Here is a 12115-nt window from a genome sequence, read left to right as displayed (position 1 = left end):
AGTCACACCTCTTGTATCTACTTCCCCGGTTTTCGATGACGGCGTGATGATTGACTTGAATGTGATGCTTGACTTGACTTGACCACTCCTGGACTCTGGTCCAGATGGCCACTAGGGTGGGGTTGGATTCTCTCTCAGTACACCGAGAAGGAGTGGGTCAGGTAAGACCAATGCCCCTTCTCCAAGAGTGCTGAGGAGAATCCAAGGAATGGGACATACCAAAGTCGGCACATCCTAAGGTTTGATGGGTGTAGAAGATAGAGACTGGAGGATCTAGGTAGTTCCCAGGTGGGAACTGGGACAACAGTATACCATCGGAGGCTTTAAGTTAGTGGTGCCTCTGATAAAGCTGTGCACAATAAGGTGCCATGCAAGGGACTCCAGTTCCCCACAAGATAACATGGATGACAAAGCAGCCACTTGCCTGAGTATTTTATTGGGCAAAAGGCCCTTGTCTAGCCCAGCCTGTAGGAAGTCCAGGATTTGGGCCACCGATACTGAGAGGGGATCAATATATATTTTGGAGCACCAGGCACAGAAGGTTTTCCAGGTAGAATCATAAATCCTGTTGGTAGATGGCCTCCTAGAGGCTTGAATGATCTGTATCACCTGGCCAGAGAAATTGTCCAGCCTCAGAGCCCTCTGCTCAAATGACAAATTGTTAGGTTTAGGTTTATTCGATTTATATGCCACCCTTCTCCCAAGGACTCAGGGCGGCGTACAACATTAAAAGAAACACATAATACAAAAGTTAAAAAGAAATTAAATAGGATATCCCAAACCCAATTAAAATTGACAATGACATTTTTTTTAAAAGAATTAAAATTAAAATTAACAGTAATCAATAATTTGTTTTGTTTTGTTCAGGCCAGGCTGGCTTGCTGGAAAAGCCAACTTTTTAGGGCACGTCGGAAGGATCGGAGGTCGGGGATTATACGAAGCTCCGGGGGCAGCTCATTCCAGAGGGAAGGCGCTCCCACAGAGAAGGTTGGAGCCATTGTGGGTCTGGGTGGAGGAGAACCCACTGACTGAGGGAGATTTTGTCTGGTGGGATCGTCCAGTGTATGGACACCAATAGGTTGAATAGATCGGTGAACCATGTTCTTCTGGGCCAGTGGGGGAGCCAAGAGTAGGATCTCTACCCTCTCCAACAGTATTTTCCTGATTACCCCTGGGATGAAAGGTGTATAGCAGCCCCCGGAGTCATGGAATTCAGAGTGCATTGACCCCTTCCGCCACTGGTGTTGCAAACTGGGCATAAAACCTGGCTGTTTGATTGGGTGGTGAACAGATCTAGGATTGGTGAGCCAAACCTTTCAGACATGTCCTGAACAGGTTGTGGTGCAGATGTCAACTGTGGCTCGGCTGAGCCAGTCTGCCTGTACATTGGATGTACCCGAGATATGTTCTGCTCACAGGGATAGAAGATGCCGTTCCACTCAGTGCATCCATGGTGATAGTGAGATGGTTCGGCTCCTTGAATATGTATCCCTTGGCTGTGGCCAGGGACATCCACTACTGGAAGAACTGAATGACTTTTGGTGGGACAGGACTCGGGTAGTTGAATTGCTCCTGATGGATTTCTGGTAAGGCAGGAGGAACCACTGCAAGGCCCTGGCATGCATAGGTGCCCAGGGAACAATGGAGATGCAAGACATCATCTTGCCTAAGTGTTGTGAGAGGAGGGCCAGGGGCACTGTTCAGCCTGAGTGGATCTGGTTCAGCAGAGCTCTGATGCTGTCCTGACAGATCTGGGACAGGGAGACTATGCATGATGCTGTGTCTATATATGCTCCTAGGTGGAGTAGCCTGCGGGTGGTTCTGAGGTGAGCCAAGAGCATCGCTAGGATCTTCATGAATGTTCTGGGTGCTGAAGACAGGCCAAATGGGAGGGCCATGCACTAGTAATGTTGGTTCGCGTAGCAAAACTATAGGAAGCATTGGTGAGCCGGCAATATAGGGATGTTTAGGTATGCTTCCATTAAATCTATTGACATCAGGAAATTGCCCTCCTGGATGCTCTCCAGTATGGATGTCTTTGTTGTTGTTGAGCTAGGGGTTGGTTGGCAGCACCAATTTCATTGCTGTGGTCAACTTGTCCTGGCCGAGAGTAGGCTGCCTTATCTGGCCTCTGGTTGTGACTTGAGCTGCCTTTTGGTGGGAGGGGGGTAGAATGATGGAGTGAATCACTTCTTCCCTCTGATTGTCATACTGTGGTTTCCTTGATAAGGCATCTGCCAGCAAGTTCTTCCCAGCAGGGAAGTTTGAATGTAAACCTTCTGAAGTATTTGCCCAGCAAACTTGCTTGGGAGACAGTTTCCGGGGGCTTTATAGGGCTTTGAGGTTTGTATGGTGAGTCCAGACCTTGAATGGCATATCCCCCCCCTGTAAGAAAATGTCTCCAGGTGAGTGGTGCCCATTGAAATGCATAGGCTTCTTTCTCCAAAATGGCCCAACTTCTTTCCATGGCGGTAAGTATTTTGGAGATATAAGCACATGGCAAGAGTTTCCCTCTTTGTTCTTCTGTAACAGTACTGCTGGTACAGCCACATCATTGGCATCTGACTGGATTATGAATTGCAGTTCTGCGTCAGGGTGTTGCAGAATGGGCTCTTTGGCAAAGATCTGTTTTAATTTTTTCAAAAGCTTTTTGACAGTCTATTGTCCACCCAATAGGTTGGTTTGGCTTTGGCGGGGATGGCCCCATTTTTAACAGTTCAGTCAAGGGCAGAATTACTTCTGCAAAAGCCATAATGAATTACCGATAGAAGTTAGCAAATCCCAGGAATCTTTGTAGCTGTTTGTATGTGCGTGGGGGTTGTCTAGCACAGCTTTCATTTTCCCTTGACCCATTTCTATCCTCTTGCTGGAAATACAATAGCCAAGGTAATCCAGTGAGGTCTTGTGGAATTCACACTTCGATAGTTTAGCATAGAGTTTGGCAGCTAAGAGTTTTTCCAGGACCTGCCGCACCAGTTTTATGTGTTCTTCTAGGGTCTCAGAAAAGACGAGAATGTCATCAAGGTAAATGAGCACCCCTTTGTACAGATGCTCATGCAGCACCTCATTAATGAACTGCATGAAGACTACATGGGCTCTTTGTAGGCCAAATGGCATGACTTTGAACTGGAAACTTCAGAGGGGGCAGTTAAAGGCGACCGTCTTTCATTCATCTCCCTCCCTGATGTATATATGGTAATATGCCTCTCTCAAGTTCAGTTTGCCTTTAGTTTTCCACTTGCCTTTAGCCAAGTGGTTCAACATGTCCTTTATGAGGGGGAGGGTTGTTTTTTATGCTAATGGTGTTGATCCCCCAGAAGTCAACACAGAGTCTACTCCTCCCATCTTTCTTCTCTTTGAAGAGCACTTCTGAATTGGCTGGCTGGATAAAGCCCCGCTTCAAATTGGCATCAATGTATTTCCTTAATTCCACTATCTCCTTAGGAGCCATTGAGAACATTTTAAGCTTTGGTAGTTTTGCCCCAGGCACGAACTCTATTGTGCAATCAGTGGATCAGTGATGGGGGAGATAATTGCAATCTTCCTCACTGAAGACCCCCTCTAAGTCCCAGTAATCTTTAGGTATCTGCTGGCTCCCAGGTAGGGCATCTTGGGCCAGAGCTGCAGATTGTGGTGGCCTTGCCTCCTTTGCGGTTGTAGCTTCTACAAGGTAGTCCTACTTTACAGTTGGCAATGGTCCTAGGTCAATAACTAGCTTCCTCTGCCCACCTTCCCAGAAGATCATTAGGCCCCACTTCTCAATCCACGCAAGTCCCAATATGACTGAGTCTGGGCCCAGAATATCGGCCACACAATTGACCTGGATGACTGGGAAAGGGTATGGGAGTGAAATTAACGAAATCGACGGCCTATAAAGAAAATATATACAAAATGTTCTACTGCTGGCATCTCCCTCCGACAAGACTGGCAAAAATTTCCTCAAAATTATCGGCCAAATGCTGGAAATGCAAAACAACGCTGGGCACGTACTACCACATGTGGTGGACGTGTCCGGTGGCTAAGACATATTGGAAGCGAACGCTAAGATGGCTGAATGAAATCATGTCAATTAAATTAAGTCTTAAGCCGGAAATGTTTCTATTAGGGATAACAGATCAAAAAATATGTAAAACCAATCAATACCTTCTCGTCCACATCTTGACGGCGGCAAGGATCGCTTACGCGCAGTGCTGGAAGAGTGAAAATGCCCCCACTAGCACAATGGTGATGAACAAAATCTTAGAATTAGCAGAAATGAACAGATTGACAATGCGGATTAACGATAAAGAAGACAGACTTTTACAAAGTCTGGGAGAAATTGTACAAATGGCTTGATGAGACAGTGAGGATTCAGATATAAAAGGAGATAGTTGACTAACTTAAAATGATCTAAGCAACAACTCAAATAAACAATACACAAAGACAGAGGGACAAATGAGAGTAGAAATGTATTAGAGGTGAGAATTCACCATTGAGCAACACCATTAGACTACAACGTTGGAAAAACTTGAAAAGCTGTTAGGTAATCCGTTATAACTACCTGCATGGAATTAGCAACCTAGTTTCATACTAGGTAAGGCGAGATGAGCAATGGGAGATGAAAATGTGTAAAGAGCTTTATCTATTTTTGTATCTTGTATTTTGTAAATCTTGCCTTTTTTATATAACTTTCAAATAAGGAAAAAAAAAGAAAAAGAGAACCAGGTCAACCCTGAAGAGGAGAATATGTAAACACAACAACGGATAGAGTGGATGGAGGGAGGAGTAGAAGGAAAGATAGGAAGGAGAGGAGAAAGGAGAGGAATAGGAGAAAGGGAAAGGCAGAGGAAGAATGGGAGGGATTGTAAAAGTAGGAAAGAGGGGAGGAATGGGAAGAAGAGGGGAAGGGTAAAGGGGAGGAAGGGGAAGGAGAGAAGGGAAAGGAGAGGAGGAAGGAAGGAAGGAGAGAAGAAAGAGAAGAAAGGGGGTAGGAAGGAGGGAGGGAAGCAAGGAGGGAAGGAAGGAGAGAAGGAGAGAAGAAAGGAGGGAAGGAAGGAGGGAAGGAAGAAGAGAAGGAAGAAGAGAAGGAGAGAAGAAAGGAGGGAAGGAAGGAGGGAATGTAGGAGAGAAGGAAGGGGGGAAGGAAGGAGGAAAGGAAGGGGGAAAGGATGGAGAGAAGGAGAAAAGAAAGGAGGGAAGGAAGGAAGGAGGGAAGGAAGGAGGGAAGGAGAGAAGGAGGGAAGGGGAAGGAGGGAGGGAAGGAAGGGGAGTAGGAGAGAAGAAACGAGGAAAGGAAAGAGGGAGGGAGGGAAGAAGAAGTAGGACCGTTGTAAGATAAGATGGATCTATGGGATGTTATAAATACATATTATTAATAACAGTTATGAGATCATATAATTGTGAATGTATATATGAAATTGATAAAATAAAATATGACTGAGTCTGTCATTTTGGGGGTGACTATGAACCTGAGGAATTCTCAGTGATGGTTCATCTGCAGCCTGACACAAACAGTGACCACAGAGGCATGGGCCCCACCAATTAGCATCCTGTCGACTTATTCAAAGCTGATAGGGGGGGTTAAGTGGGCTCGTGCATATGCCCATCTGCTCAACTATGTGGGGATTGATCAGGCATCATGTGCACCTGGTGTCTATGATGGCTTCAACTTTGCCTTGGACCCCAATTTCTGGTACTACTAACCGGACCCCAAGAGAAAAAGGGCGGACAGGCTTCCAGATCATTGGGTCATCATCCCCAAGATTTCCCTCATCCATCTTTGGTATGGCCTTGTCAGTTGGCGTTCATTCACTTCTGGAGGAAGGGGTTGCACCTCTGCTGCCTGTTTAGCAAATCCCACCTTTTCACTTCTCTCATGGGGTTTCTGACTTTGCCCTGTTGAGTGGGGATGTGGCATCCCAGGGTTAGGATTAGATACGAGGCCCTCTGATCGCTCCCTTGCAGGCAGAGGGACTTCCACAGGAAGCCCATCTGTAGGGGTCCCAGGAGACTTTGCAGTCTTACCAGGTAGTTGGGCTCGACAGGAGAGATTTCTGTCACATTCCTCCTACTGCTCTACTTCTGGCAAAGGACACTCAATTCTGCAGACATTTGGTGAGGGGAAGGATCTCTCTCTCGGCAGATCCCGATAGCCTTCCCTCTGCTTCACCATGCATGCTTATGAGAACCTTCCATTCTGGCGGTTGATTCCTAGCCCGCTCCACTCTGGCAGGTCGGCGTGGAGGAGGGGCAGGCGTGGGGGAGAAGCCCCCTCCTCTGCTTCCTGTTCCCCAGGTTCTGACTTAGGCAGGTGCAACCGACTAGATTTTCCATGGAGTTTTCTGGCTCACCTTACAGGTAGAATGGGTGCTTCTCCTGGTCTCAAGAGAAACTGTCGACCAAGCTGGCATTTCGACTGTAGTTGCCTTTGGGTTGCAGGGGGAGATGCCTGCTTGGAGCTGCCGGAAGCTACGTTACTTCTGACATCCCTGTGACTTTCAGCACTTCATTTTCCAAAGGATCCCGTAAGAGGTGTTTAGAGTTTAGAGTTTTAGTTCATTTGTATGCCGCCCTTTTCCCTGAAGGGACTCAGGGCGGCTCACAACTCAAGCAAGGGAAGGGGGATACAGACCGTTGACAACAACACAAAACAATACATAATTAAAAAGCGCAACAATCATACCATTCGAGATAGGGGCAATGATTCTTTAGCCCCAGGCCTGTCGGAACAGCCAGGTTTTAAGGGCTATGTGGAAGGCCTGGAGGGTGGTGAGGGTGCGAATCTCCACGGGGAGTTCGTTCCAGAGGGTCGGAGCAGCAACAGAGAAGGCTCTCCTCTGGGTAGTTGCCAGTCGACACTGGCCGGCGGATGGAATTCGGAGGAGGCCTAGTCTGTGCGATCTAATCGGTCTGGTGGAGGTAATTGGCAGCAGGCGGTCTCTCAAGTACTGCAGGTGGCTGCAGTAACTGGGGAATGGCAGCCCCAGGCAAACCATTTCAGCTGTTGACCCCACTACCTCTCCTGGCAGGTTGTATTAGCTGCACCGACAGCTGCAGGGGAGGTATGAAAGCTCATGGCAACCTGAGCCTGTTGTAGCTGGCCTTATGGGTCCCTCCACGCTGCATTACCCACAGCGGCCATAGTAGGTACAGGAAACCACGGTCCTCTCCCCTGGGGTCCCACAGAAGAATGGGGCGTTGGTTCTTACCTGATACGCCCCTTCTCTGGGCAGGTGGAGACAGCAGTCATGCATGGGTTAACTCAGTCAGTAACCAATAGAACTGAGTCTACCAAAGTGATGTCATCGCCTCTGAGGAGCATGCTCCCGCTTTTCCTGATGGAGATTAGTAGACTGCTGTGCATGAACAATAGCTTTCTCCCCAGATTTAACACAACATGCTCGCAGAACATCCCCGTGAGGTAGGCCAGAATCCCAAGGGTGGGGATGACCACTGTATCCACCTGCCCAGAGAAGGGCATATCAGGTAAGAACCAATGCCCCATTTTCCTAAGTTGGTGGAGACAGCGGTCATGCATGGGACATACCAAAGCTGGCGTGTCCTCGGGAGGGCATGAGACTGGCCTAGGAGCGAGAGCATGGAAGGACCTGCTGGAGCACATGCCATCCGAAAGCTGCCTCTGCAGATGCATACCGACCTACTTTGTAATGTCTTATAAAGGAATTAGGGGTAGCCCAGGTCGCTGCCTTACAGATCTCCTCCACAGAGGCCTGCCATGCCCATGCCGCTGACGTGGCTGTGCTGCACGTGGAATGAGCCGTAATGTTGGGTGGAGGAGGGAGATGATGCGAGATGTAAGATTGAGCAATGGCAGATCTGATCCAACATCCGATCATGGAAGGAGAGGCTTTTAGGGCCTTGTTGGTCGGGTGAAAAGAGACGAAGAGGGCTTCGCTGTGTCTGAAGGCAGCCGTCTTGGAGATGTATGTTTTAAGAGCATGCCTGACATCTAGCTTGTGCCAATTGCGGTCCAGACTATGAGAAGGAGCCGGACAGAAGTTTGGAAGGGTGAGATCCAGGGAACGATGGAATGCTGAATTCACCTTCGGGACAAAGGTGGGGTCGATGCGAAGGACCACACGGTCTGGGTGGAAGACACACAGGTCGGCCCGGATGGAAAGGGCCGCCAACTCTGACACCCTCCATGCTGATGTTATGGCCACCAGAAAGGCAGTCTTGAGAGTGGGGTGGTGCAAAGTTGCCACCCTGAGGGGGGGTTCAAAGAGCAGTTCTGTAAGGAAGTAGAGGACTTTGGTCAGATCCCAGGAGGGGAATCGATGCATGACAGGAGGACAGATATTGGATGCCCCTTTGAGGAACCTGCGGACGTGAGGGTGCAAGGAGAGGGGTTCATCTTGGTGGAGAGAGAGAACCGAGGAGAGAGCTGCCACCTGCCTCCGCAAGGTATTCGGAGAAAGTCCCCTATCAAGATCCTGCTGCAAGAATTCAAGAAGCTGGGGTACTGCAGCTTTCAATGGTCTTCCCCTCGCCCAAGGCACCATGAGATGAAAGTCTGCCATGTAGATTCGTGTATCCTATTGGTAGCTGGGCGGCATGAGGCTTGAATGGTATGGATCACAGTCTCGGAAAGGTTATCTGCCCTCAGGACCGCCCGCTCAGCCTCCAAGCGGTTAGGCGTAGCCAGCGTAGATCTGGGTGGTGTATGGAACCCTGATGGAGGAGGGACGGAATCATTGGCAAGAGCCATTGAGGTTCCACTGAAAGATTGATCAGGTCCGTGTACCATGGTCGGCGAGGCCAATTGGGGGCAAGCAGGATGAGCTCGGCCTCTTCCTCCAGCATTTTCTGAATCACCCTCTGTATCAGGGGGAAGGGAGGGAAGGTGTACAGGAGACCGCGAGGCCACCTGCACCTGAGAGTGTCCGTCCCTTCCACGCCTGGTGTCATGTAATGAGACAGGTGGGCAGCTGGTTGTTGGCAGATGTTGCGAAGAGGTCCACGGCTGGAGTCCCGTACTTGGCTGACAGCTGATGCAATATGCGTCGATTCAAGCTCCACTCCGCAGGGTCGATCATTGTGCGGCTCAGCCAGTCTGCTGCGGTGTTGTCCGATCCAGAGATGTGCTCGGTGCGTAGGGAGAGAAGGTTGGCTTCCACCCAAGTTCCTAGTTGAAAGGCAGATTCCATGAGAGAAACAGCTCTCGTCCCCCCCCCTGGCGATTGACATGCGCCTTGGCCATGGTGTTGTCCATCTGGATCAACACATGTGAGTTCTGGAGAAAGGGCTGGAAGCAAAGGAGAGCTAGATGGATGGCCCACAATTCATACTGTGTGATAGGTCTGAATTGGACCAAAGCCCCTGCGCTACTTGTCCCTCCAAGTGAGCTCCCCAGCCCGTGAGGCTCGCGTCTGTTGTTACTACAAGACATGGAGAGTCCCTGAAAAGAGAGCCCTGTGCAATGGCCGGGGAGATCCACCCGTCCAGGGATAACAGGACCTCCGGGGACAGGGGGACCTTCACTGAGGAACAACTGCTGTTGGACTTCTGGAATGGCAGAAGAAACCACTGGGGGCAGTGGCTGTGAAGCCGTGCCCAAGGGACGATGGAGAAGCAGGAGACCATCTTCCCCAGCAGCTGAGACAGCTGAAGAAGAGGGACCCGCTGCCTCCTTCGTACCTCTTTAGCTAACTCCCTGAGACTGTTCTGGCGGTCCTGGGAGAGGAAGACTTTGCCTTGGGATGAATCTATGAGGGCTCCCAGGTGCACCAGGTGAGGAGTGGGGACGAAGTGACTCTTCTTCCGATTGATGGAGAACCCCACATCCTCTAAAACCTGAAGGGTGTCCTGGAGATCCCCGAGGGCCTGGGTGTGTGACCTGGACAACAAAAGGATATCATCCAGGTAGCAGAAAATCCGGATGGGCCTGGCCCGCAGATGTGTGGCTATGACAGACAGAAGTTTCATGAAAACCCTTGGGGTGAGGACAGCCCGAAGGGGAGGGCCCGATATTGGTAATGGAGGTCCACTTGGAAAAAGCAGAGAAACCTCCTGTGCCATTTGTGGATGGGTACGTGGTGGTAAGCCTCCATAAGGTCCACTGATGTAAGGACATTGTGTCTGCAAACACTCTCCAGAATTGATAGGAGAGAGTGCATATTAAATCTCCTGTATCTGATGAATTGATTTAAAAATTTTAGATTGAGGATTGCCCTCCAGCCCCCACCCCCTGTGAAGACTTTGGCACGATAAAAAGATGAGAATAAAACCCTTCTCCCTCCTGACCTGGAGGTAAAGGTTGAATGGCCTGAATCTGGAGCAGGTGTTGGACGGCCTGCTCTACCAGGAGCGTTTTTTGAGGGTCCCTGGAGATTGGACATGTGACAAAGTGGTTCGGAGGACTGGAGCGCAAATCCAGGAGAAGATCGAATCTGATTGTGGACTTGACCCATGCGTTGTTGGTGATGTCGTCCCAACGATCTGCGAAGACCAACAGACACCCCCCTATTGGGAGATTCTCCAGGCAGTCACTTCTGCCTTTTAAAGGAGCAGTAGGAATTGTCCTTGAAAGGCTTTCTGGGCTGGAATCACTGGTTGTTCCTGCCTGATCTATAGGGGAAAGAGGGGGCCTGTCTGGGAAGGACCTGTCGCTGTGGACGGGAGTTGGAAGCACTCCCATCCTGGCTATGAAAGGGCTGCCTGCGGTAAAAAGAATGGTTCCGACCTTCCTGCTTTTTAGTGGCTGGTTGCAGAACCTTCCTCTTATCCTTGGACTCTACCAGAAGGGGTTCTAATGGAGGACCAAAGAGAAGGGATGAAGAGTAGGGGGAGGAGGCAAGTCTCCACTTGGCCTGCACTTCAGCCTGCCACTGTTTTAGCCAGAGAAGCCGGCGGGTGGAGATGGAAGATGCAATGGCTTTGGACGCAAACCGGGCCACGTCCAAGGAGGCATCTGCAGTGTATTCTACGGCCGCCTTGATCTTGTTAATGTCTCTTCTAGCCCTAGAATCCCTGGCTGGAAGGCAAGCTTCAAGTTGTCTCAGCCACAGAAGAGTGGAGCGGCTAAAGAAGGAAGCAGAGGTGCCCGCTCTAATAGCCCAAGCTGAGGCCTGGTGACCCTTGACTAGAGTTTGTTCTATTCTCTTGTCTTCAAGTCACAGAGCTTCCTCCGGAGCTGCTGAGGCTGCGTTGGGAGAGGAAAGGGCAATTATAGGCAAATCAATAAAAGGTACCTCTAAAGCCTTAGCGAGGTCAGGAGCGACATTGTATAGGTACTTGTCCGAGGCATTGGGGAGGGTTCCAGTACCTGGAGAAGCCCATTGATTACGGACAACGTCTATGAAGAACCTTGGTGATGGGATCACCTCCTTTTCCACCATAGGCTGGATGAAGAGTGGGTCGGTGGTGTCAGCCTTGTCAGCTTCCAAACTCTGAGGTGCCTTTGGAGAGGGAAAGCCTGCGATCTTTTTGGCCTTGAAAAGGAGAGAACGAAAGACAGCAGGTTTAAACAAACCAACAAATGGAGGAGGGTTGGGAGGTAGCTCCTCATCCTCCGATAGATCTGAGTCTCTTGCAGGGCGTTCCTCTTCCCGAAACACTGATGGTTGACTGGAAGTGCCAGGCAGCTCGTGTGAAGAAGAAGCTGAGAGATCTCCATCCCTGCGCCTGGAACTAGAAGAAGAAGCAGACTGGAAAGAAGCAGAACAATTAGAGGACCTGTGTTTAAGGCCAGCTGCAATACCATGTTCTATGGCCTCAGAGATCATATCAGCCATGCCTGGCGAATAAAAACGGTGCTGGCGGGGATTGGGAGAGATATTTCCCCGGTAGAGGGGATCCTCATTAGGGGTAACGCTCCTGCCACAATCTGAATCATCCCCACTGTAGGCTAAGGCATCAGTGCCCCTAGCCACCTCGGGCTGCAGGATGGACGCAGCAGGGGAGAGGTCATCCTCTGAATCCGAAGCAAAATCAGAGGGGGGACTGGAAAGAATAGGCCCTTGGTCCTGGAATATGCGAGGTTCAGTGTGTTTAGTCTTAGACTTGGCCTTCTTAGCTAGAACCTGAGGGGCCCTGTCATCCTCCTGAAGAGATGGATCCTGCACCTACCCCTGAGTAGGCCTGGGGTCCCTGGGGGGGGGGGCGCTCTACATTGGTA

General features: G+C 50.0%; 1 protein-coding gene and 1 pseudogene across 3 annotated transcripts in view; both read right to left on the bottom strand.

Annotated features, from left to right (window-relative positions):
* The window catches only part of CDCP1 (CUB domain containing protein 1), a 106883-nt gene that overhangs the window by 20522 nt on the left and 74246 nt on the right, over positions 1–12115 (bottom strand). The window lies entirely within an intron of this gene.
* On the bottom strand, positions 10284–12088 carry LOC148045859 (uncharacterized; annotated as a pseudogene).

The sequence above is a fragment of the Thamnophis sirtalis genome, unplaced genomic scaffold (assembly GCF_051295495.1).
Source record: "Thamnophis sirtalis isolate CommonGarterSnake01/CBP01778 unplaced genomic scaffold, rThaSir2_p1.2 scaffold_4, whole genome shotgun sequence".
Taxonomy (NCBI): domain Eukaryota; kingdom Metazoa; phylum Chordata; class Lepidosauria; order Squamata; family Natricidae; genus Thamnophis; species Thamnophis sirtalis.
The sequence above is the reverse complement of the archived record's forward strand: the minus strand, read 5'-3'. Positions and strand labels throughout refer to the sequence as shown.